Below are 27,841 nucleotides of genomic sequence, written 5' to 3' on the forward strand. Positions count from 1 at the left end.
GCATACAAGCTTCAAATACCTAACTGCCAAGGAGTCCCATGTTTTTATGGGGCTTCTGTATGCACAAAGTTTGTTTTTTTTAGGTTAACCTTTTTAAAAGATTTTTATTAAAATACAGCTAACATACAGTATTATGCTAGTTTTTGGGTGTACATCATGGTTATTCAACATTTATATACCAAAAAACTGATCACCATGATAAGTCCAGCAACCATCTGACACCGTATCACACTATCAGAATATTATTGACTATATTCCCCGTGCTGTACATTACATCCCCATGACTTATTTGTTTTATACCTGTGATTTGAACTTCTTATTCACCTTAACCTTTTCCCCCACTTTTAAATTTTTTTCAAGTACAGTTGACATTCAATATTATTTTATACTATATGGTACACACCTGAAATTGATGTTAATCTGTCTTATGTCAACTTAATTATTATACCAGACAAAGAACCTAGAAGGAAAGAAGGGAAGTTTTCCACCCCTATAGTAGTATTCAATTTGAAAAAAATTTTTCTCTTTATAATCAGGTAGGAAAATGTGAAGAGAATATTAATAGCTCTCACCAACCTCTATGTATTGAATGCTACTGTTATATATTTGTGAATGACCAATGTCTAGGTTCTATTTGATGAAAAAGTTACATTGTGCGACATTAAAGAAGAAAGTACTAGATAATAATAAGGATAAATGCATGCTATTATAAGTTAGTAAACAATAAAAATTTATATACATTTAATGTGGTGGTACTTATTCTTCCCCCAAAAGCTGTTATTAAATCAATAGTTTCTCTTACGATTATGGAGTCTTAGAATTAAGGAAATAAACCATAATAAATTTTGTATTGCACATAGAGGATGGCTCCTTTATATATGCCAATGGTATATTTATAGAAATTTATCATATGTAACTTATCATATGAAACCCCAAAATACGCCTCATTGGCATAGGGATTATCTTGAGCTGATTATTTTTACAAAACAAAACACACAGGAGAGATTCTGAAATCCGACTAAAAGTTACGCTTTTGTAAGAGACATTTACATTTATAAGGAAAAATCTCCATTTGTAAGAGTGTCTCCCTCTCTGTACCAGGAAGAGGGGGAAAACTAAATGTTTAGAAACATAAATGGAGAAGGCATGGATTTAAACCTTCATAACAACCATACTCTGTTTTATTGTGTTTTGCCTGATAACCTCCCAGTAACTGGCCTCCCCCTATTTCCCACTCCCACATTTTTCATCTTTAGTAAATATGGTATTTAAGATGATGGCTTGGGCCATTTCTGGGAGTCACTCAGTTTTCCTGGGTATCTCCCATGTATACAGTTTTCCTGGGTATCTCCCCCATATATCTCCCATTGCTATTAAACTTCTATTTGTTTTTCTTCTGTTGCTCTGTCCTTTATTACAGGGGGTAACTGAGCCAAGAACCTAAAAGGGTAAAGGGATAACTATTTTTTTTCCTTCCCTATATAAGTTAACTTACAAAAAAATTCTAATAAATTTAAAACACAGAAATTATGCAAGTTATAGTCACTGATCACAAAGTAATACAATTGGAAATGTATCATGTAACTATAAACAAAAATTGTCACTCATAATAATTGTGAATCCCAAGAATAAATATTATCTGTCAAAATAGACTTCTCTTAGTTAACTGCACCCAAATTCATAACAAGGCTAGCAGCCATTGCTGACAGAAGCCCATCACATATTCTGCATATCAGGAAAAGCCACAGACTGAGCTTCCAACCCCCAGTACTCTGTCCCAGCCTGTTTACACCCAGAGTCAACCACAACCACAAGAAGTTCCTGGTTTCATCTTCTGACCAATGGACTGAGACCTGGCCCATCCAATCAGAAATGTTTAAAACAGACCAAATTGGGAACTTGGGCAGGAACTTTCTCTATAAAAGATGGCCTCCCTTTGCCTTGGTGGAACATGATTTAGGTTGCTATTGGAATCTGTGTCTCCGAGGCTGCAGCTCTTTTTGCTCAAATAAATGTTTTCATTCTTTATTACAGTTTGAAATTGATTTTGGTTTACATAATTATTATGCTGAAAATAAATTTTTAAATACAACAAATATAGGATCTAATAAAATTTAAAGACGTACAAACCTGTAAGATGCAGGCAAATCTGTGATTTTGAGTAACTTACGGGATTTAGATTATTACTTTAGAGAATTTATCAGAACTAACTTAGTTCAATGTGCTAACTCAGCAATTCTCAGCCTAGGCATCGAATTCGGACCTTGAAGAGAACGACGAGAGCCAAGCCTAAATAAATTATATCAGGGGTGGCCGGTTGGCTCTGTTTGTTGGAGTGCAGTGCTCATCACAAGGTCACCGGTTCGATTCCCACATGGGCCAGTAAGCTGCGCCCTCCACAACTAGATTGAAAACAACGACTTGACTTAGAGCTGATGGGTCCTGGAAAAACACACTGTTCCCCAATATTCCCCAATAACCGTGTTTTTTCCTCAAAGTCTATTAAAAGAATAAAAAATAAATTATATCAGAATCTTGAAGCAAGTAAGAGTGGCATTAGTATTTTTTAAAACTTCCCAAGTAATTCTGAAATGCAGTCAGAGTTCTGAACCCGTGAGCAATGGACTGAACAAAAATTTCTCAAACAGGTAAGATTCTAGCAAAGACGATCAAAAAAATATATAAGTAAATAAAACATTGCATGACAAAGAGATGTAATAAATTATAAGATATAAATTATCGAGACGTCATAAAAATGGCAGTGTGAGGTGAGTCTCTTGAAATCTTCCCTGGAATTTACCACAAATTGAACAACTATAACTCCACAAAGGACTCCCTGCACAACAGACAGGCAAAAGTAAGACGGGCACTACTGAAATCACAGAAAGGTGGGCAAATGGTGCAAGAAGGGGAGGAAGGAAGGGAGAAGGCGGAGACTGGGACACAAGGGTACAGGAACAGACATAACTCGGTGCTCTGAGTTCGCCGCATTCTGGAACAATGGCAGCTGTGGGAGAGGGAAGAACTCAAGACTGCTAGGGCTCCGCTTATGGTCCACAGGCCTGAAGGGACAGCATATGACACACCTGAACCCAAGGCTCACGGCAGACCTCGGAGAAAAGACTGAGGGAAGAATGCTGAAAACGGCGGTTTAAGTCCTCACTGCCGCAGAGAACGGAAGCCTTAGGCACTGAGACTAACTGCCCCCTCCCTACCCTCCAAGAATGCACCCCGCCCCCACCTGCCCAGTGCTAGAAGCAGAATAGTAGCAGTGTCAGATCAAAAGAACAGAATATTTGCTGTTCTGAGAACTGTGGTCCACAGACATGGACTCCTAGCCCAACTAGTTCCAGCAAAGGGGAGGGAGCTGTGGAAGCAGGACTGGCTGTGGTGATCGCTGTCATTGCTCTGGGCCACCTCTCACAACCCACCCTGCCCCTGTCCCCACTTATCTGGGCAGATCCCTGCAGGAGTAAACAGAACTGCTGAAACATACGGGCTCTGAATCTGGTGCAGGAAGAGTTTTGGAACTTCAAAAGCTCTCCACATCACCCCATGGAAGTTGCGCCACAGGCAAAAGAATGAAACTGGACTGCTATCTGTCACCATGAACCAAAATTAACTCAAAATGGATCAAAGACTTAAGCATAAGACGTGAAACAATAAACTGCATAAAAGCAAACATAGGTACTAAATTTATGGATCTTGGGTTCAAAGATCATTTTATGAATTTGACTCCAAAGGCAAGGGAAGTAAAAGCTAAAATAAATGAATGGGACTATATCAAACTTAAAAGCTTCTGCACAGCAAAAGAAACCATCGACAAAATAAAGAGGCAACCAACTGAATGGGAGAAGATCTTTGCAAACAGTGCCTCCGATAAGGCGCTAACACCCAAAATATACAAGGAACTCATGCAACTCAACAACAAAAAAACAAACAACCTAATTGAAAAATGGGCAGAGGACCTGAAGAGACATTTCTCCAAAGAGGACATACAAATGGCAAATAGACATATGAAAAAATGGTCAACATCATTAATCATCAGAGAAATGCAAATAAAAATCACAATGAGGTATCACCTCACCCCAGTCAGAATGGCTATCATCAACAAGACAAATAGTAACAAGTGTTGGAGAGGCTGTGGAGAAAAAGGAACCCTCATACACTGTTGGTGGGAATACAGATTGGTGCTGCCACTATGGAAGACAGACTGGAGGATCCTCAAAATATTACAAATAGAATTACTACATGACCCAGCAATTCCTGTCCTAGGTATCTACCTAAAAAAATCTGAAAACATTTATCCATAAAGACAAGTGTGTTCCAATGTTCACTGCAGCTTTATTTACGGTGGCCAAGACATGGAAACAACCCAAATGTCCTTCGATAGATGAATGGATAAAGAAGTTGTGGTATATGTACACAGTGGAATACTATTCAGCACTAAGAAAACATGAAATTGTACCTGTTGTGACAACATGGATGGATCTTGAGATTATAATGCTAAGCAAAATAAATCAGACAGAAAAAGTAGAGAACCATATGATTTCACTGATATGTAATATATAAATCGAAAACAACAAAAGAACGCAAGAGAAACAAATGAAAGAATAAAAACTCATAGACATAGACAATAGTTTAGAGGTTACCGGAAGATAAGGGGAAGGAGGGAGCGGAGCTCTAGAAGAGGGTAAATGGGGTCTAATATATGATGATGGGAAGAGAACTGACTCTTGGTGGGGAACACACAATGTGAGATATAGCTAACGTATTACAGAATTGTACACCTGAAATCTATGTAACTTTACTAACAATTGTCACCCCAATAAACTTTAAAGGAAAAAAATATGTAAATTATCTTACGACAAATTATGTAAGCTTAAGATTGTGAACTATCAAAACACAATGCATAAATAACCACGTAAGAAGTGAACAAATTACCCAAAAATTGCCCCAACAAAGGCTCCAACCAAGATGATTGACTAATGGATTCTCTCAAACTTCCAAGGGAAAAAAATTACATTATGTAACTCCCCCAGAATACCAAAAATGATGGAAAGCCACAAAGGTGAATTCCAATGCCTGACAGACATACCATAAAAAAGTAAACTATGGAGCAATAGTTGTCACCCTGGATGCACATCAGAATCACCGGTAGAGCTTTTCAAACTCCTGATGCTTGGGGCGCGCACGCACACACACACACACACACACACACACACACACACACACACACACAAATCAGAATCTCTCAGATTGGGCCTAAGCATCAGTGATTTTTAAAAGTCCCCATATGATTACAATGTGCAAGCCAAAGTTGAGAACTGCTCCAGAACAATTTCACTACTTATGATTTATAGAGCAAAGATCCTAACTAAATTACAAGCAAACAGAATTAAATAGTCGGTAACAGTTGTAAGTCACCTACATACACAAAAAGCAGCATTTTCCTCCCAGATACAAAAATGTTTCCAAATTAAGAAATAAGGGTAAATATGTAATGATCTCATATTGTTTCCTACAACATATATTTTAAAATATAAAAGTAATTCCTTAACAAGATTTAAAAGCATCTGCTTTAAAACAATAGCCTAAATATCCAGCATTAAAATTAAACTATGTGTCTACTACAACCAGGAACAGAACAAAAATGCCCTACCAACATCATTATTTAATATTGTTTTTAGGAGTTCTGGACAACGTGAGAAGGTATGAAGTAAAAATTAGAAAGGAAGAGACAAAAGTATCATTATAGGCAGATAAAATAATGGCCTAGGTAAAGGCTGAAAACCTAAGAATAAATGAAAGATTTCAGTATAACCTCAACTGAATCAAAAATATTCTTATGCACTTGCAATAACCAGCTGAAAATACAGTGGGAGGAAAAAGTATGTTCACAAGAGAATAAAAAAAAATTACAAAACACTTAAAATTAGTTTTAATCAAAACTCTGTGACCCTGATAAAACTCTAAAAATATTTACTAGAAGAAACAGAAGTTGACTATCAGGATAGGTGAAGTATATTCTGGATAAGCAGAATAAAATGCCGTATTTCAAGTGGGTATTTCATTGGTATGTTAGAGAGACTTAAAAAAATAATTCGAAGTCTACTTGATAAAATAAAAATGCCAGCCTATTAAAGATAATTATGAAAAGGGTAATGTAGGAGACCTAACACTCCCAGATTTTATAGCATACTATAATGGTTCAATTGTTTAATTAGTGCTACACCGCAGTAACAAGAGACATACTAACATGTGGAAAAGAATAGATGGTTTGGAAATAGACTCTATTACATATAGGAATTTACCACATGGTGAAAGAGGAGTCACATATCAATAAGTGAAAAAAGTACTAACTTAGAAAAGTACTAACTTGGAAAAACCACTTAAAATAAACTATAACCCAAGTTAAATACCAGATGGACTGTTAACTTAAATGTAACAAATCAACCCTCCAAAAAACACTTATAAATGTGTCAAAGCCTTGAAAGGAAGGATAACCATTCAAGGCCTAGGAGAAAAAGAAAATTATGAAAGGAAAAATTAAAATTTGACTACAAACACAAGTTAAAACTTCAAAAGACCAAAATACAAATAAAAAACAAACAACATACTGTTAAAAAAAGAAGGAAGTAGGAAGGAAGGAAGGAAGGAAGGAAGGAAGGAAGGAAGGAAGGAAGAAGAGGGAAGGAGGGAGGGGAGAGGGAGGGTGGGAGAGAGAAAGAAGGAACATGCCCAAGGTGGAGTCACTTCACCAAGACAGCAAACCAAGAATTAATGGCAGTTTTGGCCCTTCCCAGGAATGTAACCTTAAACCAGTCTGGAATTCTCTAGCAAGATAATCTGCCTGATAAGACCTGCTGCTTTCCCCCTAAAGAAAGGTCACCTTGCCTGAATCAACCCTTTCTTTTCTTTTGCTAATAACTTTCCTGTTCCTCTCAGTTTCTGCCTGTAAAAACCTTCTATTTTGTACAACTTCTCAGAGGACCTCTGTCGTGCGGGAGACCCTGCTCGCTGCGCCATTTTTCAGGCAGGGCGGCCTGCGGGGTCTCTGCTCCCACTCCCCACACAAGAACGCAGGATATGGTGAGGCCAAAAAGGAACACCCACGGAACCATAGGTAGGGGAGTCATACCACTATGGTCTCACTGGAGGCTGGGCCCACTGGACGCATGACCTGCCATCCGCCTTTCCGCCAACCAACCAACCCACGACTCCTCCACTCTGTTCCTCTACTCTCTTCCGCTCTCCTCGGCTCTCCTCTTCCGCTCTCCTCGGCTCTGCTCGGCTCCTCGGCAATCCTCGGCAGTCCTCCGTAGCCGCAGCAGTTATACCAGCAGCCAATCAGCTAACTGGCCACAGCCGACAGCCAATCAGCCACAGCCGAGCCAGCACCCTTCCACGTGAGGCCGAGAGCCTGTAAACTACTCTCTGGGGCCCCGTCCCCACAACCTCTCTATTTACTAGGTGGGGTACTATCCGATTCACAACTTATTCAATAAAGCTAATTAGATCTTTAAATTTACTCAGTTGAATTTTTGTTCATTAACAATAGTAATAAAATTTTGGAAAATATGACAAAAGTTTAATTTATTTTATAATTTTTAAAATTAACTTTTAAAACACCCTAAAAAAAAGAAATGAAAAAGGACTTAAAATTCAGGAATGTGTCAATAAATAAAAGTGTTCACTCTAAGAAATTATCAGTTAAATGCAAATTAAAATAAGTGAGGCACTGAATTTGTTTCTCCTATTAAATGGACCTGGTAGGATTATTCAGCATGGATGGGATGTTAAATTACTACAATTCTTCTTGGGCAATCTGGTGCTATGAGGAGCCATTCTGAAATTACTATACTTCTCAGGAACTCCATTTCTGGGTATGTAGCCCAAAGAAACAAACCAAAAAATGGACAAACATACATGCAAAGACGTTCTTTGCAGCATTTTCTTTTATTAGAGAAAAAAAAACTAGAGTAAGGAAACATAAAGAGTTAACAAAAAGGGAAGTATCTGGTGAATTATGGCACATCTACTTACTCCTGGATTTTGATGAAGGTACTAGTAGGAGGTTTTTGAAAACTATGCAGCAATAAGAAAAATTCTGATATGCAGAAATATTGAGTGGAAAAAAAACGCAGGACTGAAAATGGCAAATACAATTATAAATATGTCTTTGAAAGCATCTATATTTGAATTATGATTTAAAAACTATTAACTGCATTTTTCGAAAAGAATGGGGGAGAGAAAAGAACAAATAGCAAGCAATGGTGACAACTCTGGTGGAGACCTGGCTGGGCTGCCGGATTAGGGTAGCAGTCATCTCGGCCAGAGGTGGGAGTGGGAAGCAGGGGCGGGGAAGCGGCAGCTGAGGGGTGGACTGACCTGAGGTGGAAGTGGAGTGGGTCGCTAATTAGGAGGAGTGCTTCCGGTGGCCAGAGGTGGGAGAGGGGAGCAGGGGCGGGGAAGCGGCAGCTGAGGGGTGGACTGACCTGAGGTGGAAGGAGGGGCCGCTGATTAGGAGGAGTGCTTCCGGTGGCCAGAGGTGGGAGTGGGGAGTAGGGGCGGGGAAGCGGCAGTTGAGGGGTGGACTGACCTGAGGTGGAAGTGGAGGGGGTCGCTGATTAGGAGGAGTGCTTCCGGTGGCCAGAGGTGGGAGAGGGGAGCAGGGGCGGGGAAGCGGCAGCTGAGGGGTGGACTGACCTGAGGTGGAAGTGGAGGGGCCGCTGATTAGGGGGAGTGCTTCCGGTGGCCAGAGGTGGGAGTGGGGAGCAGGGGCGGGGAAGCGGCAGTTGAGGGGTGGACTGACCTGAGGTGGAAGGAGGGGGTCGCTGATTAGGAGGAGTGCTTCCGGTGGCCAGAGGTGGGAGTGGGGAGCAGGGGCGGGGAAGCGGCAGTTGAGGGGTGGACTGACCTGAGGTGGAAGGAGGGGGTCGCTGATTAGGAGGAGTGCTTCCGGTGGCCAGAGGTGGGAGAGGGGAGTAGGGGCGGGGAAGCGGCAGCTGAGGGGTGGACTGACCTGAGGTGGAAGTGGAGGGGTCGCTGATTAGGGGGAGTGCTTCCGGTGGCCAGAGGTGGGAGTGGGGAGCAGGGGCGGGGAAGCGGCAGCTGAGGGGTGGACTGACCTGAGGTGGAAGTGGAGGGGCCGCTGATTAGGAGGAGTGCTTCCGGTGGCCAGGACGGGTGGCTGCACCCTGCCTCCTACGGGCTCCGCTCTGGTAGCCAGGACTGGTGGACCGGGTGAGCTGTGCCCTGCGCCCTCCCACTCTGCTCCCTGCACCCCCCTCTCCACTCCCTTCCGCCTCGGCTCCCTGCACCCCTCCCACTCCGTTCTGGTACTGGGTTCTGCTCTGCCCTTCTACAAATTGGTGGAGGCCTATACCTCTAGTCCAAAAGCCCAGTTCAGGGGTGCCCAGTGTGTGGTCTCTACAGGACCTGCAGCCTTTTTAAGGGCTTTTATATCTTGGAAAGTTCTCCTAAATCAAACGGAAGAGGTTTATGGTGCCCCGGAAGTGTCTTAATATCCCAGAAGTGCTCTGTCATACCGGAAGTGCTTTGTGTGGAAAAGCGTGGTTAGTAATCTCGGAAACACACCGAAGGCTTGGACGCTAATCCAAGCCTTCGGTAGGTTTCATTTTTGCGACTTTTCCAAAGCGCTTTGGAATCATAAACTCAGTGGAAGGCCTTTGAAATCTCTGGAACAGTGAAAACTATGATGGGGTGGTAAAAGAACCAGGAACGGTCCGTAGCTGTCGGAGCGGAGCATAGTCCGGTACCACAGGAGCGGCACAGAGGTAGGATCCCCCAGCAAATCAAACACTTCTGGGATCCCAGTAGCGCGGCCCCTTCCGGCTGTCCAGCTCATAGTTCGACATCGCCGTTCGGGAGAGGCCAGCAGCCCTGAGTGCCTGAAAGCCCAGAAGGAGTACCTTTTGGCCTTTTTAAGTGGAAGTTTTCCTGGGGCTCATCCCACCAAGGAAATTCCTCCTCTTCCCTTTCCTCAGGCCCAGGTGTGGGTGGAGCGCCCTCTAAAGACTGTCTGATTCAGAGCATTCCGGGTTCCTTTTGTCTGTGAAATTTCATCTGTGCCATTCCCTACACGCTGTGCCAGCCCCTTTCTAGAAGAAATGGGTTCTCTAGAGGATGCCTGCAACTTTAGATTTGATTCCAAACACAGTTCCCGTAATTCCATGAACCCTGAATTTGCAGCCAAAGCTGGGGGTCAAGATGGTAACACTGAGGAACCGAACACGGTCCAGAGAGGGAGAGGCAGGCAGAGACACCAAGGCTCCTCAGTGACCTACGGGATGTCTATCCAAAGCATGTTGGTAAAATCAGTGTCAAAAGGAAAGGGAGAGGCTGCCACTAGTGCAAAACAGAGCACAGGAAAGCATGGACAAAGACCAGCTAAGACTGTCACCTTCTCTAGTCCTCAGAAACAGAAACCTTCAGCCCCAGAGGTCAGAGCAGAGAAGGAAAAGACAGTTATAAAGATGAGTGACTACCTTGACAGGGTAGTGCTTACAGATCCTCAAAAGAAACCCAGTATGAAGCCACTTGGTGACCAAAGAGCAGTCATTTTTGAAAAAGGCTCTCCAGCCCTAAAATTTCTAGACAAGCATGCCGCTAATTCAGAAATCCAAAAGCATAAAGAAAGGAGAGTGGTGATTAAGCACCCCTCTTCAGGAAGTGACTGGTCTAACTTGGATGAGATTTCTGCAGCCAGAGTTTCCCAGGAGAAGCCAGTCTCACTGAGTCTCTCCAGAGTTTCAAAGCCTTCATCCTTCACCACTGACCGTGTCATATATCAGCGTCCTTTGTACAGTGGTCCTTTGCATGACTATGCCAGCTACCAAACCAGCAGTCACAAGCCTTCTCAAAATCCCTGCCTGGGTAGCAGCAACAACAATATATTGCAGGCTGGGAAGAGCCGCCGCAGCTTCTCCAGTAATTATTCCTCGAGCTGTACAGTGCGCTCCCAGAACTGGTCCAGAGACCTGAAGGCATCAGAGAAAGGTCATTCCCAGAATTCTAGTTCATTTCGTTTTCCCAGAAGTTCAGAAGCAAAGATGAAGGAGAAAAGAACATTCCAAGAGGAGACACCATCATGTACTTGGGGAAGACATGCATCTAGTTCCCTGCGAAAGAGCCACTGGGAACAAAGGCTAAAAGAGGGTTTCATTGATACCCATTGTCACTTGGACATGCTCTATTCCAAGTTGTCTTTCAAAGGGACCTTTACCAAGTTCAGAAAAATTTACAGCCATTCCTTCCCTAAGGAATTTCAGGGCTGCATCACTGATTTCTGTGATCCTCGCATATTAAGGGATGGCCTATGGCAGAATCTGTTGAAAGACGATCTGGTTTGGGGAGCCTTTGGCTGTCACCCCCATTTTGCAAAATTCTACAGTGAGTATCATGAAAGAAATCTTTTGAAAGCCTTACAGCACCCCAAGGCTATAGCATTTGGAGAAATGGGTTTGGATTACTCTTATAAGTGCACTACACCTATCCGACAGCAGCACAAGATATTTGAAAGACAGCTGCAGCTGGCTGTGTCTCTAAAGAAGCCCTTGGTGATCCACTGCCGAGAAGCTGACAAAGATCTGCTGGACATCATGAAAAAATTTGTGCCCCCTGACTACAAGATCCATAGGCACTGCTTCACTAACAGTTACCCAGTCATTGAGCCCCTTTTGAAGTACTTTCCCAATATGTATGTGGGCTTCACAGCAGTCCTGACTTACACTTCAGCTTCTGAGGCCCGGGATGCTCTGAAAAAGATTCCACTGGAGAGAATTGTCGTGGAAACTGATGCTCCCTACTTCCTTCCTCGTGGGGTTCCCAAAAGCCTTTGCCAGTATGCCCACCCAGGCATGGCCCTGCACACAATTCAAGAGATTGCCAGAATCAAAGATAAGCCACTCTACCACATCTTGGCCACCTTGCGTGGGAACACTAGTCGCCTCTACAGTATTTAATCAGAGAGGGCACAGTCAGGAGTACTCCAAATAAAAGGAGACCAGGAGCCTGACAACATAGACTTGGTTTGAACTCTGCCTGTATCCCAGGCCAACGATGTACTCAGCAAGCCCACTAGCACAGAAAAAAACCAGGACAAGATGTTTTCCTCAAGACCTCTTTATAAGACTTCTGTTTCTGGCTGGTGAGATGGGGTGCAATGCGATGGGAGGAGAGGTAAGGGGATCTTGATTTTATCAGGGTTTTTCCTCCCAGCCAGACTGCCAGCATAGTCAGTAAAGAAGAAAGAGTTCGTTAGCGTACAGAGAATTTGCTAATCTAAATTCCTGTTCCTTGCAGTCTGTGTTGTTGAGGTGTTGATGAATAAAATCACCCTCCTACTTGTGTTTAAAAAAAAGAAAACAAGGAATGTTGGATTTTAATAGTAAGTTAGGTGATTTATTCTGTTTATTCCCTGAATGTATTTGTTATTATAGGAATTCTATAATCCATATGGGTTGTTGTTAAATTCATAAATTCAGTGACTGTTCAACTTGGAATTTATTATTTCTACAGATAAACCAACACTAACATTTCCTCGAAAAGGAAACTGATTCAGATAAAAATTAGTTAATAGTCATAATGTGCCAAGGGGGGCTGTGGAGGAGCTTAGAGTGATGGGGGCCAAATCGGGTGAATCATAGACTACCACTGAGGAGATAAGTTTTGAATCTGAACTGAATTCTCAACAGTTGTATAATTCCAAAGCTCTTTAGATATCCAGTATATAATACTAGCAACTGTTCTTTCAAATTGCTCTTATTCTTAACAAGACCCAAATGTATACCACTTAGAAACACTGTTCTCCAGAAGGGCTTCAAAAGCATCAACAAGACAGAAACAGAGAAGAGCTTCAGTTGCCCACTTGACAAATAGCCAATGAAAATAGACCCAGAATACTCCAGACTTCTCTAGTTTCTTTTGTGCCCATTTATCTGGATCCAGAAAAATCAACTAGCTCCTTGCCATTTGGTTCCCAGCTCAAATGTCTCCTCCACAGAGAAGCCCTCCCTGGTCACCAATCTATAGTGCTCACCTCAACTGGGAGGAAAAAAATCCTTAGCTTATTGTTTTGATTTAATCATAGCATTTAGCACTGTTTGAGATTATGTTGTTAATTGTTTTGTGTTCATTGGTTATCTTCCCCACTAGGTTGTACGTTTACAAGCTTGTCAGTCTCGTTCACACTGTTCATATATCCAATATTAGAATAGTGCCTGGAACAGAGCAGGCACGCCTCAGCAAAGATTTCTTAAATTAACATATGGATGAATAACAGACTTCATTAACACCTTGGAGTTAATGACAGTATTTGGACAAGGGGATATTAGGAAAAGAGAAATAATACCATCATATTTCTAGCACCCCTGTTTAATTCAAAAGGCAAGGCAAGGATGAAAGGCCACATATACTCTGCTGTTAGATGTCATCCATAATAAAAGAAATAAATAAGGCCAAGCCTTACCAGGAACTTGATAGTTCATATTCTCTATAAATAACACTGAGTATATCACAGATTTTCCCCTTTGTTGAAAATCCAGTCTTTTAAGAAGAAAGTATCAGAAAGCGGTAGCTGGAGTGCTTCACACAAAAGAAGCTGATGTAATGTTAAAGGTGTGATTTGATTCTATTTTTCAAGACAGAAAACCTTCAAAAATTAAGCCAATGTTTTGAATTAAGAAATGTTTTTTTCCATTTAGTGTACACTTTCAATAGAGATTGCTCAAAGTGTGTCCCTCAACCCAGAGGAGCCCTGAACTTTTTATAAAGGATTGCAGAAAAGAGGGTTCCATGGACACACATTCTATAAAAATACTGAGTTGTGGACACACATTTTGGGGAAATACTGAGTTGTACAAAGTTCCACAGATTTTTGTTTATTTCTGGATCTTGCATGTCCTTCGATATGTTAATGTGAGCCACAAACACTGTGGGTGTTTCTCAAAGTTACTTCTAGATAATTTTGATTAATTTGAGGTCAGTTCAATGAGTTCACGTTCTTTGGGAACGTGAATTTAGGAAATGCTACCTCAGTCAGACTCTCTCTGTTGCAAAGCCCTTATCACATTTTGTATGTATCTCTCTACTCATCATATTCTAACATTCTCTTTCATTTACCTTTCTCACTACATAACATCCACGGAGAACAAAATGTCATTTATCTGGTCCTAGCAAAGTGACATTACCAAGCGGGCATTTTAAAAATGGGTGTGAATAAACGGTTGCATTTGTAAGTACACATTTAACAAGATAAAGAGGATATATACATAATTAGTTTTCCTTTCTGAAAAAAAAAGATCTTTTTATAGAGAGAAAATACTTTTCTTACCTGCTTCTCTCCCTCTACATTTTTCATGGCAAATCATAGACTATACTCTAGTGTTTCTAACATGCAGGAGCGAGCCTTGCCATATTCAGCTTTATTTCTGCAAGAATGGGAGTGAGCAATGTAGTCTTTTCTGAGTGTAGTATATCTAGAGTGGCCTAAACCAAAAATCACAATCTTCCTTTACTTATTTCATGAATGAAATAAAGAACACTTCACCTGTTCATGTTACTAGTAAAAAAAACATACGCGCACACACACAGCAAAAACTTACAATTCAAATGTGCAAAATTTGGAGTACTTTGTAAATAGTTTTCTACTTTGTAAACAGATATTCCATTGAATCTCGAAGAATGATGATTTAGCATTCCTATGTTTGTATGGCACTTGGTGTGTCTACTCTACCGTTCTGGTGACATCAGAAAGCCATGAAGGCAGCCGGTGATCTAGAAATTCAATTTGCCGTTAGTGGTCCCTAGCCCATCAGTCAGCCTGGAGTCATAGGACCTCTCAGGCCCATTAACAGGCTCCCTGAACCTTGGCAGTCATTTCACTGTGGGTCAATATTTCCCTTCACTTAAATTTTAGAAAGGCAGCTGCTTTCTGTCTTAAAGCAAAAAAGGAACAACTTTGTCTTGGGAGATGGGGGATTCTGTTTCTTTCAATTGGTCTTTATTCATATCTGACTTCAAAATTAGTACCTGCTTATTGTAGAATTTTTGAGACTACTGAAGAGCACAAAGTGCAAAAAAAATAGTCCATAATCCTACTACTTAGAAACAATCACTTTAACAATTGGAGTATCTCTTTGGCAGTTTCTCTAATGTTGGCCAATTCCAGCTTTGTTCTCCTTGAGTCAATTTTGCTAGTTAATATTTACTATAATATTCATTTCACTTCATAATTACCATAGCTGCACATTTTGCTGTCTCTCTCTGAATGTGATTTAAATATATTTGTGTATTTTTGTTTGCTTTCCTGAGCAAATAAGCTAGAAGTTTAAGTCTGTTGTTTGATTTAAAGAATCAACTTAGACTTCTTTTTCAAATCTATTTTTGTTTACTGATTTATAAAATTCTGCTTTTATGTTTATGATTTTTTTCTTCAGTTCTCAGATGTCCTTTATTTTTGGTGTATGTGTGCTTTTTCTAATGCCTTAAGTTAAATGCTTAGTTTATTTTTAATTTGAAGGGTGGAGAACAAAGCATTCAGTACCATAAATTGCCTGTAATTGTAACTCTGCTGTATCTATAGGAATTTTTATTTTAATGAAGTTTACTTTCCCACTATAAAAATTAATGCATATGCATTACAAAAATACAAAAATAGGAACAGAAAGTGCAAGGTATTTCTACTGTCTAGAACACACTATTTTGTTAATGTCTTTCCCAATGTAATTGTGATTATATAACTATGCCAAATTATACATACCTTTTAAAAATGCATATGTTTTCACTCCCATACTAACTGAAGATTAACATACCACAAAAATCTCACCACCAATCTGTATACAATATTCATGTTCTGGTGTATTTTTACTACAGTCTTTTAAAAAAGCGTTAAAAACACAAAGTATAATATATATGTTTATTAAACAGAGTTAAAGAACATTTACAGGTCCTAGAAAAAGGTGATACAAAGATAAGCTTTTTTACTTTTGACTGAGAGAGATTTTAATTATTCATTGTTACTTTCACTTTTTAAACAACTGTCAGTTCAAGTATTAATTCTAAAAATAATATATACTGAAACTCACTTAAATAGAGAAAAGTAATATTTTTTTTTCTTGTTATATCCCTATCTTGCATTTAGGACTCTTTATGTTATTATTATCCTTTTATCTTCCAATAAACTTAAAATGTTTATATTCTATTTTTTAACTTTATATTTTATAATTACTTGTAAGTTTGTTGCCATTGCTTACCACTAATCCTTTTATTTCCTGCCTTCCCCATGGTTGAACTGTTCAATTTCCTTATAACTGGAGTATATCTTCAAGAAACTTTTGCAGAGAAGGTATGTGGATGGCATATTTATGAGAAATTATATATCTGAGAACATCTTTCTGCTGTTTTCACTAATGAATAACTCCATGGCTGAGTCTAGAATCTCTAGGTCACAAACACTTTCCCCTAAAAGTTACAGACATTGCTTCATTGTCTACTGGCATTTAATATTGCAAAGAATCTAATGTGAAATTCTTTGGGGTTAAACTACTTTTTCTGTCAAAATGCTTGATTTCTTTACATTATCCTTGAAATTAACATAAAATTGCCAGAATATGGCGAATTATTGGTCTCTTGTTACTTTCTCTGGTGCATAGTAAGCATTCCATCTGCAGTTCTATGTCTTTTTATAGTCAAGATAGTTTGTTTTTATTATTTTCTTATGGCCTGCTTAATTAACTCAGTTGCTTTTAATCTAGCTTCAAATTCTTCAGGAAGAATTGTCTGTATGTTAAAACTCCATTCTCTGCCCAACCTTTCAGTATCTATCTCACTGGTCTTATCTGACCTTTGATAAAATATGTATGGGAAAACAGGAATGAGCCTAGGGAGCAGTCATTTGGCTCCAGCTTAAGCTTGCACAACATCTGCAAAGGTTGTGATAACAAGTTTAACCACACCTTCCTCACCCCAACAGACAAAGCTGACCACAATGGAAAATTCCCCAGCAGACTAAAGCAATTTACATCCAGGTTGGAGAATATAAACCCCAGCTAAACAGAATCTCCCTGTATCTGTCTACACTCTGCCCCCAGCAACTCCTCTGACAATGTCTCTCTTCTTAAATAAAATTTCTGACTTCTACCCTCTATGCTTTGTGAATCCTTTAACAACCTGCTTGTGACCATGATATTTTGGTGACCCATATGGTTAGGCTCTATCCTATCCCCACCGGGGTTCTTCCCTAGTGGCTCTATTCCCTGAGGCCTACTCTCTCCAATGTGTGGCGCAGTTGGCAGCAGCAGCTCATCCAGGGTGAACCCACACATGCTAGTAGGTCTCCTTTCTCATTTTCACTAGTCTCTCATGGATTCCCCACAGGGTAGGTGGGAACTGACATCTCCTGGCTGGGGCCACTCTCCAGTGGAATCAAAAGCCTGACCTGTACACCAAAGGGGACTCCCAAGGCCAAACGGTGTAAATCAGTGTCTGTCTGTCTCTGTCTGTCTCTCTCTCTCTCTCTCTCTCTTTCTCTCCCCCTCCCTCCCTCCCTCCCCCTCTCCCCCTCTGCCCCCCTCCCTCCCTCCCTCCTCTACTTTCCACTTTCATCCAATATTCTGGGGAAACACCTCCATTCACTCACTGGGGCATCAGTCAGTAAGTGGATATGCCTAGGGAAGTCTATGGGGTGCCAGGAATTCCACAGGCCAGGTCCACAACCCTCAGCTTTAGCGCTGGGGATGCCCTTGTAGCTAACTGTTAGTCAGTTTCTCTCATTCGCTCCCTCTCAGGTACACGGTAAGGTACTGATTAAGTCCATAACCCAGAGTTGGAGGAACTCCTTCAGAGACTCAGGGACACCTCTTGATCTCCCACCCAGCTATCATGAAACACTACCCCCATAGTCATGGGAGGTGGTCCCTCTATTCCCCAAGACTCTCCTCTTGGCTGTCTTCTCAAGAATTGGACAAAATTTGACCTCTCTCCTCGAAAAAAGATTTTCCCAACTCTAGCCACTATTGCCTGAGTTTGAGATAACTGAAGAAATGGGGGGGGGGGCATTTTTGAAAACAACTGCTAGTCTCTCAAGCCAGACCTCCACCCTTTTGTTGCAGCCTCTAAGAAACTGTCCTAATGAGGACAATTAAAAGATCTTAGTTCTTCTTCTTTGCAATTGCTGGTAGTTCTGTTTATATATATGATCTCTGATACCTGTGTTTATGTTTTATATGTGATATAATGTCTCTGCCTCCAGATGGTATTAACCAGATTATAATATTTGATTGGCTTAAAGAAAAAGATTAAGCACTTACATAAATTAGAAATAAATAATTAAAAGAGACCCAAGTACTTTTCAGGATCACGTGCTCTAAGAATATATTTGCTAAGGCTGATTTGACTTTCGGTTAAATAGACATGTCTTTTAAGGTTATTAACATTAAATATGGTGTCTTTTGTTTTACCTGGGTTTACAAAAATAAATTCATGTTATCTCTGTTACAAAATTTGTAAAGAAAATAGCTTGGGTAATAATTAACTTTAAAATCTCATAGAGATAAGAAGTAACTAAAATAAAGTTTTAGATGAAACTTTTCAGTAATAACTATATGATACAGATGCTTGGACATGGTTTCCCAGTCTCTGTTGGTAACCAAATATTTAGTTTTGCTAAGTTATGTTAAATAATAAAAATTATAGAATAGGTATTTCAAACTAAAATGCTGAAATATTAGTTATTAGATAGGTCCGAGTTCATCTATTTCTGGCTTCTTGTCATATGTTAAAAGATAATTGAGATCTGTTAATAAATGTTTTGTACTTTATTGAAGATATAAAGGCCATTCTCATCACAGGGGAGGAACTGCAGGTGACCCTATTAATTTCTTGATTGATACGGGAGTCATTTATTCTGTCTTGACAGCTCACTCTGGACCTATTTCCTACTCCGTCGTGGGGATAAATAGAGCCCACAGATTTGGGCTCATACTCAGCCTGTTCGTTACCATCGGTCTATACCTTAGAATGTAAAACAAGCCTATCAGACCTTAAAAAGAACTATAAAGGTAAGGGGGGTGGGGGTGGGAGATGAGGGTAAGGGGGATCAAATATATGGTGATGGAAGGAGAACTGACTCTGGGTGGTGAACACACAATGGGATTTATAGATGATGTAATACAGAATTGTACACCTGAAATCAATGTAATTTTACTAACAAATGTCACTCCAATAAATTTAAAAAAAAACTAAACTAAATCAAAATGTAGGTGAGTATATCTGACCTCAAGATGAGAACGGACATTCTAAACATACTTAAATATAAAAGTCACTACCATAAAAATATTAAAAGGCAAGTAAAAAATAAATAAAAAAAGAACTCTAAAAAAAGTTTTGTCAGGAGACCTCTAAGCCCTGGCTCTAATTGCTGTCCGTTGCTTTAGATTCTGACCTCAATTCTGTTATTTCCTATGTTGTTAACTTGGGAGAGGTTCAGCAGGCACTTAGGAAATATAGGGGACCGGCACCTCCCCTAGGCGGACCCCTCTACACATTGTAGTTCTGGAAAGCCAGGGGACCAAGTACTGTTAGAAGCCTTGAGGGGGAGGGGTACCTGACAGACCAGTTAGCTCCTAAATGGAAGGGACCCTTTGTAGTTTTCCCAATCATCCCAACTACTTTTGGGCTTCAGAGAGTCAGTAGCTGGGTCCACTTACCTCTAATCAAACCTTTTTCATTAAGTCTCCGCAGGACTCCCCCAGAAGGAAGACTGTCACTTCTGTTCCTGTGAACCAAGTGAACACCTTAAGCTCCATTTCAAACGGAGGAACAAGTCACTCTCCCAAGACTGCTAAGGACTAATAACTAACCCCAGACTCCTGGAGCTGCTTTTTATCACCTTTCTCTTAAAAGCTCTTGTTTTCTTCTTTACTTACACCCTACCTGGGATCCCCTTTTCACTCTTGGAGATCCTAGTTGTGGTCCCTTTTGTCACCTTTACTGGTTCCCCTCCTTATTCTTGGGTTACTTCTATTTGAGCCATGCTGCTTTAACCTGGTTAAATCTGTCTCTTCCAGAATCAAGTCCATTAAATTGCAGATGGCACTCATGCAAGGCTTCCAACCCATCCCCACAAATAACTCTGAAACAACCCTCAGTACCATAGATAAGAGCTCCAACTCCCAGTCTGAAGCCCCCAACTTGGTCCAATTTTTAGAGAGACACCCAAAGTTTCCAAGGCCTGGTCATTCCACCATCTTTAACCGGCAATCTTGTAGGTAGGGACAGCTCTACGCCCCTGCCCAGCTCTGAAGCAGTTACAGAAGACGGACCCTCATCCCAATTTCCTAAGATTTTTCATTGCCGATCAGAGATGGGAGAATGATAAGATAGGTATGGGAAAACAGGAACGAACCTAGGCGGCAGCCATTTGGCTCCAGCTTATGCTTACATAAATCTGCAAAGGTTGTGATAACAAGTTTAACCACACCTTCTTCCACCCCAACGGACAAAGCTGACCACAATGGAAAATTCCCCAGCAGACTAAAGCAATTTACATCCTGGTTGGAGAATAGAAAATTCCAGCTAAACAGAATCAGGGTGCAGCTGTCTATCTACTCTAGACTCTAACCCCAACAACTCCTCTGCCGATATCTCACTTCTTAAATAAAGTTTTGACTTCTCTACCCATGCTTTGTGAATTCTTTCAACAACCCACATGCGACCATGACAATCTTTTCCTCTGCATTTTGGGAGAATTCTCAAGTTTGAGTTTTTCTGTTACTCATCCCATTTTCTTGTTTCATTTTTTTTCTTTACTACATATAATGCATTCTTTTTTTAGCTTCCTCGCATTTCTTCCTTCTTCAAGTGAGCTCCCTTTGCCTTTTGGCCTAGTCTCATTCAGCAATATTTTGAATGTATTCTCTTATTCTATTTTCTCCTTCCAGCTTTCGATTCAAAGTCTGCTTTAACTGCTTACTTTGTTTTGTTACTTTCTTGCACTCAGTAGGAAGCACAAAGGAAACATATATTTTCCTATAGAAAACATACTTTTGAAATAAATATTTGTTCTTCCTCTGCCTCTTAAATACTATGTTCTCCATTTATGTTGCAGAGTCTTTTTAGCAACCCTAGGCTGGGTTTCTTCATTCATTCTCAAACAAAGAGCAGTCTATCCAGACTGGTGTTTTCCCCACAATAGGGTGGGTAAGTTGTCTTTCCCTTCCTTCACAGTCTGTTCTAATGTTCTGATTCCTCCTCTCATCTCAGTGGGAGGCTGGTTGATAGAAATTCATATACAGCATGTTAAAAGAACTAGGGAGGAAGCTGGGGCCATGGATAGTCCCCTGCATGAAAAATTTCAAGTTTTTCCATATAAACATTTTATAAATTGACCTGACTGCCGCCACTCCAGGAACAGAGTGTGTGTAGCCAGTCCTTCATGTGCATTGCCTGTCACATCAGAGATGCTTTAATGGAGGGCCTGCTTTTCCCTCTGACTATTCCTAGACCTCCTAGAGACACTTAACCCATTAATAGCTGTGAAAGTAAACCAAGTGGAAGCCTCTACAAGTTGTCCTAACCCCCAACTCAATTCTTGTCACTTTCTTAGAAAGTGAAATTGAAATTTTGTTTTTGGTATATTTATTCAATATGATCCCATCTGCACTATATCTAGTGGAAATTCTTCAAAGTTTTCAGCATGAAGATGGAACTCCTGGCCTTCAACACTAAATAAAATGGTTTCTCCATATTTTAAAATTTTGCAGTCATTTTAATTAGCATTATGAAGATAGTTTCATCCAAATATCAAGTCTTAAGCTATAATTTCACTCCAAATTCTCATTTTTTTCTCTCACTTTTCTTTTTTGATAAATTTATGTTCCTATGGATACTGTGTTTAAATAGGCATATCTTTTAAGACAATTCAAGTTATACAAATCTGAATCTCATTTAGCTTGTTGAACATAAGAGATAGTCAATAAGGCAAGTAAAATAAATGACAAAAAATACAAATCATAAAAAGAGGACTTCCAAAGTAATTTGTATTACAAAAATATTATAAATCTGTAATTTATGTTCAAATTTTCATGACTAAATCTAGAGTTTAAGATGAAATGCACCTCTATGGACAGTATAAGCATTCATCACATTTATTTTTACTTGTTTACTTCTTCTTAAGACCTGATTTTATAATGCATAAAAGGGGGAAAAGATGTGGCTAGAATGCTAGAATATTTTTTTTAGCTTTATCACTAACCTATAACTGGTACAAACCACTTAAACTCTGTTTGTTGGTTAACCTTTGAGCCAAAATTAGAAAATGAACACTTGCTAACCACAAGACAGTGCTGCACTATTTAAAGGATTAAAACTATACGTGTGTGTGTATATAAAACAGCTTTGGAGAGAAAATAAATGTATAAAAATACTGAATAATACATAAATCAGTGTAGGATACAAAGCTGGAAGCTTAAATATACTGTCAAAACCACATCTAAAATAGTCTTTTCACATCCTTATAGAATCTATTGAGCAAGGCAATTGAAAAACACTTTATATTACTAAGAAAAGAAGTTCAAACCCACTGCTTAAAAATCAGACTTCCTAGAAAAATAGCACTAGAAGAAGGGGGTCCCCCACCCACCAGAAATCACATTGCTAATTGTGGAGATTCATAAACTGAATATTCAAATATTCAATATTAAAGATACAAAAGAAAAACCACCTACAATAGAAAATATAAAGGAAAAATATTTGATATATATATGAAATTTACCAAATATTATACATATATTCAGAAGGAATAATATGAGAACTGAGGCAAAAATACTTCTCCACGCCATCACTTTGACATATTATGTATATTAAAAGACTGGATTCCACCCAAAAGAGTCAGAAGAAAGATGCTTCGATGTCTTTTATGATCTCTTCCAATAGAATCTATTCTAATTCTAGTAATTACTAATAAACTAGATTCCCCAGGACATTGGATTATCCCACTGGTTTCAAAGTATATTACCCACAAGTTTATCAAGAGCTAAGATCACAAAATAGATACTTGATATGGAAAGCCGCTTTTATCAAAACCAAAGTTAATACAGACCAACCCAGTTCCAGAGCACCTGCTAAGTTCAAAGCTCTGTGTGAAAGGTTCAACAGTAAGTCAATCTCTCCAGCTACAAGAATTGTACGGGACAATTAAGGGACATTAGACTATATGCACCTCAAGTAAGGGACATTAGACTACTTGATGTTATGCAAATAACTGCAAAACGGTATGGTACCTCCAAATAATTTTAAATGCATTGGAGATATATCTAAAAGCCATTTGGAAAGACTCAATATTTTTAAAAATCCATTCAGGATACATTGCTGAGCACCTGCTATGTGTCAGGCACTGTGCTAGGCTCTGAGAATTCAAAGATTAATGAAAATGGCTAACATTAAGTAGTTATAATGGATCAGGCAATGTGTTGAGTGCTTTTACACTCTATCTCATTTACTCCTGACAACACATCTATAAAGTAGGTAATAGTATGATCCTTGTTTTACAAAAGTCAAGGTTTAGGAGGTAATTTACCCAAGGTCTCGAGGTAAGAGAATGTGACATCTGGATTTGAACTCAAGCTGCCTAGCTTGAGGCCATAAGTTAACAATTATTTCCTGAACTGCCACAAAAATACCCACTACATTCTAGCTCAGTGGAAGACACAGAGAAGAAGTAATAGGGCTATTCTAACAGGGGTTTGAAAATGCTCAGTAGGAGAGGGAAGGGGTAAACCACCTGAAGCATCACAGGGGAAGTGACTTCTGAAATGGGTCCTCAAGACTAAGAGACAGAGGAAGAACAGGAGAAGTCAGCAATTGCAAGGCCTGAAGCAGAGGAAGACAAAGTAGGAAAAGGGAAGAAAGTTAAAAAGGGCACTCAGGATGTAAGATGAATAAAAATGGATGGAAGTAAAGAAAAAGGACAAAGAGACTTAAGTCCAATAAAAGAGAAAAAGAAATGAAGACAAAAATTAAAAGAATGGAAGGGAAAAGGATAAGGAGGTTGAGAGATGGGGAGAAAGAAAAGGCAATGGGACAACTTCGAAAAAAGAATGAAGATAAGCATTTCTGCCTCCCTTTGAATATGTGGCATTCATGCCCTCCCTGTCACCTCCCATTTCTTATGTCCTAGAATAAATTACCATGCTCTCTCAACTATTTATACCTCTGATAAAAGGTTTATGATAATGACATGTGTCCCTGGAGAATCCTCTTTATTAAAAGAACTATCACCACACTAAACAGCACAATGAATTTCATGGTCAAAACAGGTATTTAAATGGAGGAGCATAATTATTAATAAAATAGATAGAAGGATATAGACAATTCTAACATCTTAAAATCTTTTAAAACTTCTGAATGGGGTTAGGAGAGTAATTTATTTAAAAAAAATAAAACCAGCATGTTTAAAAATAAAGGATATGAATCCAGAGGATGAAAAAAAGATTATACAAATACCCTGAAATCAGCCATGGTGTATTATTACATGAATTGGCTATACTTTATTTACATACATATATATTATCAAAGCTGTGACTCAAATCTTAAATCCCAAACAGAACCAGATACCTGAGTGGACACACTGTAAGATTCCACTTATATGAAGTTCAAGAACAGGCTATGATGAGGGAAGTCAGAGCAATGGCAGAGGGCTGAATGAAAGGGGGCATGAGGGAACTTTCTGGAGTGGTAGAAGTATTCTACATGGTGTCTGGGGTGGTGGTTACACAGATGCACACATTTGTCAGAACTCATGGAACAGTATGCTTAAAATGGGCACATTTTATCATATATAAATTAGACCTCAAAAATTAAAATAAGGTTTACCTCAATAAAGTTGATTAATATGAAGACTCAAACAATAAAATCTTAAAGGAACAGTTATTCTGTATCCTGATTGTGATAGTTGTTATACAAATCTATCTATACATGTGATAAAATTTAAAGAACTATAAACTAAGGAGAAGATGAAAAACTGGTGAAATTAAAATAAAGCCTGCAAGTTTAGTATTATAACAATGTCAATTTCCTGGTTTTGATAACGTACTATGGTTATATAAAATGTTATCATTGGGGAAAGCTGCAGAAAGAGTACATAGGAACTGTCTTGGCCCATCCTTGTGGTTTCCTCTAAGTTGAAATTATTTCAAAAATATTTTTTAAAAAAAGAACACACATTATATAGTCAGTATTTGTACTATCACTCACCATCAGTGTTACAAAACAGTGAGCTTATTATAGGGCAGAATACTGCAAATACAAAATTGAGAAAGGTAAATAAATTTTTAAATGTCAATAAACTTGCAACTGGTCTGAATTTAGAAGGGGAGAGTACATAAATAAACATTAAAATTTCAGAACAAAATATAAATTAGCTTAAACTATCAGTCAACAAATCAAATAGCAACTGTTAGTTCTTAATTTGTGAACTACAATGTTACACGTGACAAAGATTTTATATTAAAAAAAAATCGGTGTGCACAGAAGACAACCACGTGAAGAGGCAGCAAGAAGGGGGCCATTTGCAAGACAAGGAGAGAAGCCTTAAGAGAAACCAATCCTATCAGCACCTTGATCTTTGATTTCCAACCTCCACAACAGTGAGAAAATAAATTTCTGTGGTTTAAGGCACCCAGTCTACGGTATTTTGTTATAGAAGTCCTAGCAAACTAATATATTAATCTATAATTTATACACCATAAAATTTACCTCTTATAAGTATACAGTTCAACAACTTTTCATAAATTTATACAGTTGTGTAATTATCACCACACTCCAGTTTAGAACATTTCCATCACCCCCCAAAATTTCCCTCTCTCACCTCCAGGCCCAGGCAACTACTGATCTGCTTTCTCTGATGTATTTGCCTTTTCTAGGATTTTAGATAGATGGAATCATATAATATGAAGTCTTCTGTGTCTGCTTTCTTTCACTTAGTATGTTTTTCAGTTTCATTCATATTGTATACGTCAGTAGTTTCTTTTCATTGCTGAATAGTTTCCACTGCATGGCTATACCACATTTTGTTTGTTCATTCATCAGTTGATGTACATTTAGGGTGTTCCTGTTTGGGGCAATTATGAATAATGACCATATACAAGTTTTTCTGTGAACATGTTTTAATTTTTCTTAGATATGTAGGAGTGGAATTACTGGATTGTGATACTATGTGTTTAACTATTTAAGAGACTGCTAAATTGTCTTCCAAAACAGTGGTATCATTTTACATTCCTACCAGGAATTATGAAACTTCCAGTTGTTCTTAGTACTTGTCAGTCTTTTTAAATAATAACCATTCTAATGGGTATGTAGTGTTATCTACTCAAGTTTAAGCTCAAAAAGACAATTTTAACTTTGGGCTAATGAAAATAAGCCATAGGCCTAGTTATTGATAAAAAGTTTAGGCCTGAGGAGAGGGTCTTAAAATTTTGTCTAACAACTAAACTCTAGTTATTAGAAAAGAGGGAAGAAAGAACTTTTTCTTCTTTAATAAGAGACTCATTTATGCATCTCATTCTTTTTATTCAAAAAACATTCCAAATTGGGAATTTTTTATTAAATGCCTTTTGAATTTCAAAAGATTTAGAGAAACCCATATTGCATGATGAAACTGGAAACTTTAACACTTTAACACAAATTTAATTTTGTGTTTTATTCTTAGTGATAAATGCAGAATGCATAGATGGGAATTTGGGGCATGACATGTTTGATTTCAGGCAAGGCTTTGATTTCTCCTTTGGAACTAAATAGCTGAAAATTTATGTAATTGTGATGTAAAACATGGGATTTAAACTGCAATGTATTGTAATTACATTATGTTATAATTATACATATTGGTGTCTTTTATAAAATGATTCTAATATGATACAGATAATCTCAAAATTACATGAACCTACGGAAAATTTTTCACTTGAAATTTTGGGTATGGTTTAAAGGTATATCTGACACATCTTCCAGTTACTTTTAAATTTTTAATTGCATTTTATTTTTATATAGTCTGATTATATTTTATAACATTTCTAATTGGCTTTAAACAAAATGTCAAGAATCTGTATTTGTGTATTGTTCTTTGCTAATCATGAGATTCTAATGTACTTGTGATTACTCCTTGATCACCTGTAGGTAAATTAAAATTTTTGGCTAGTATTGGGTGAGAAAGAGAAAAGCAGCCCTTGATATGCAGGAACCAGCCTGGCACTATCAGCTAGCCTTGGTGCTGCTACAAGCTGAGCTGGCAGCCACAGCAAGGCCTTGGTGTTCTTCTGTTGAGTATCAATCTCAGACAAGGCCAGTCTGTGACCACAATGGATCAAGACAAAAACAAGACCACTCCATAACCACATCTGAACACAGACAAAACATGAACATTGTCCAAGCCACAAAATATCAAACATGCCCCTCTCCTAGCTCACAGGAGTGATGGCTGCTTCTCTCTCAATTACAGTTGTAGCCTCGCTCTAGTCTGCTCTCACTATAAGTGAGATCTATTAAGATACACAATCATAGAAGCACCCCCACCTCTTGATAGCAACCAATCCAGAGCAAGGCTCCAATTCCTTAAGCCCTCCCCAAAATTACCTAACACAAGCCCAAATCCTATAATAAGTCTTTTCTAACACCTGCTTACTTAGACAGCCCATGGTTACTCAGGGTGTGTGTCTTCCCTCACTGCAATGAGTAATAAACCAACTTGTTCAATTTTAAAAAAATCAAGGTGACCTAAGAGATCAAACTATAGTTTACAAATTTATTTTTACTTTGTTCAAAGCATAGA

The 27,841-nt window shown here is 38.9% G+C and overlaps 1 protein-coding gene and 1 pseudogene across 1 annotated transcript in view; one reads left to right on the plus strand and one right to left on the minus strand.

Annotated features, from left to right (window-relative positions):
* EFHC2 (EF-hand domain containing 2) overlaps window positions 1–27,841 on the minus strand; it is a 269,975-nt gene that overhangs the window by 181,664 nt on the left and 60,470 nt on the right. The window lies entirely within an intron of this gene.
* On the plus strand, window positions 8,274–12,439 carry LOC109438359 (putative deoxyribonuclease TATDN2; annotated as a pseudogene).

This window comes from Rhinolophus sinicus, chromosome X, assembly GCF_036562045.2.
Source record: "Rhinolophus sinicus isolate RSC01 chromosome X, ASM3656204v1, whole genome shotgun sequence".
Classification (NCBI taxonomy): Eukaryota; Metazoa; Chordata; class Mammalia; order Chiroptera; family Rhinolophidae; genus Rhinolophus; species Rhinolophus sinicus.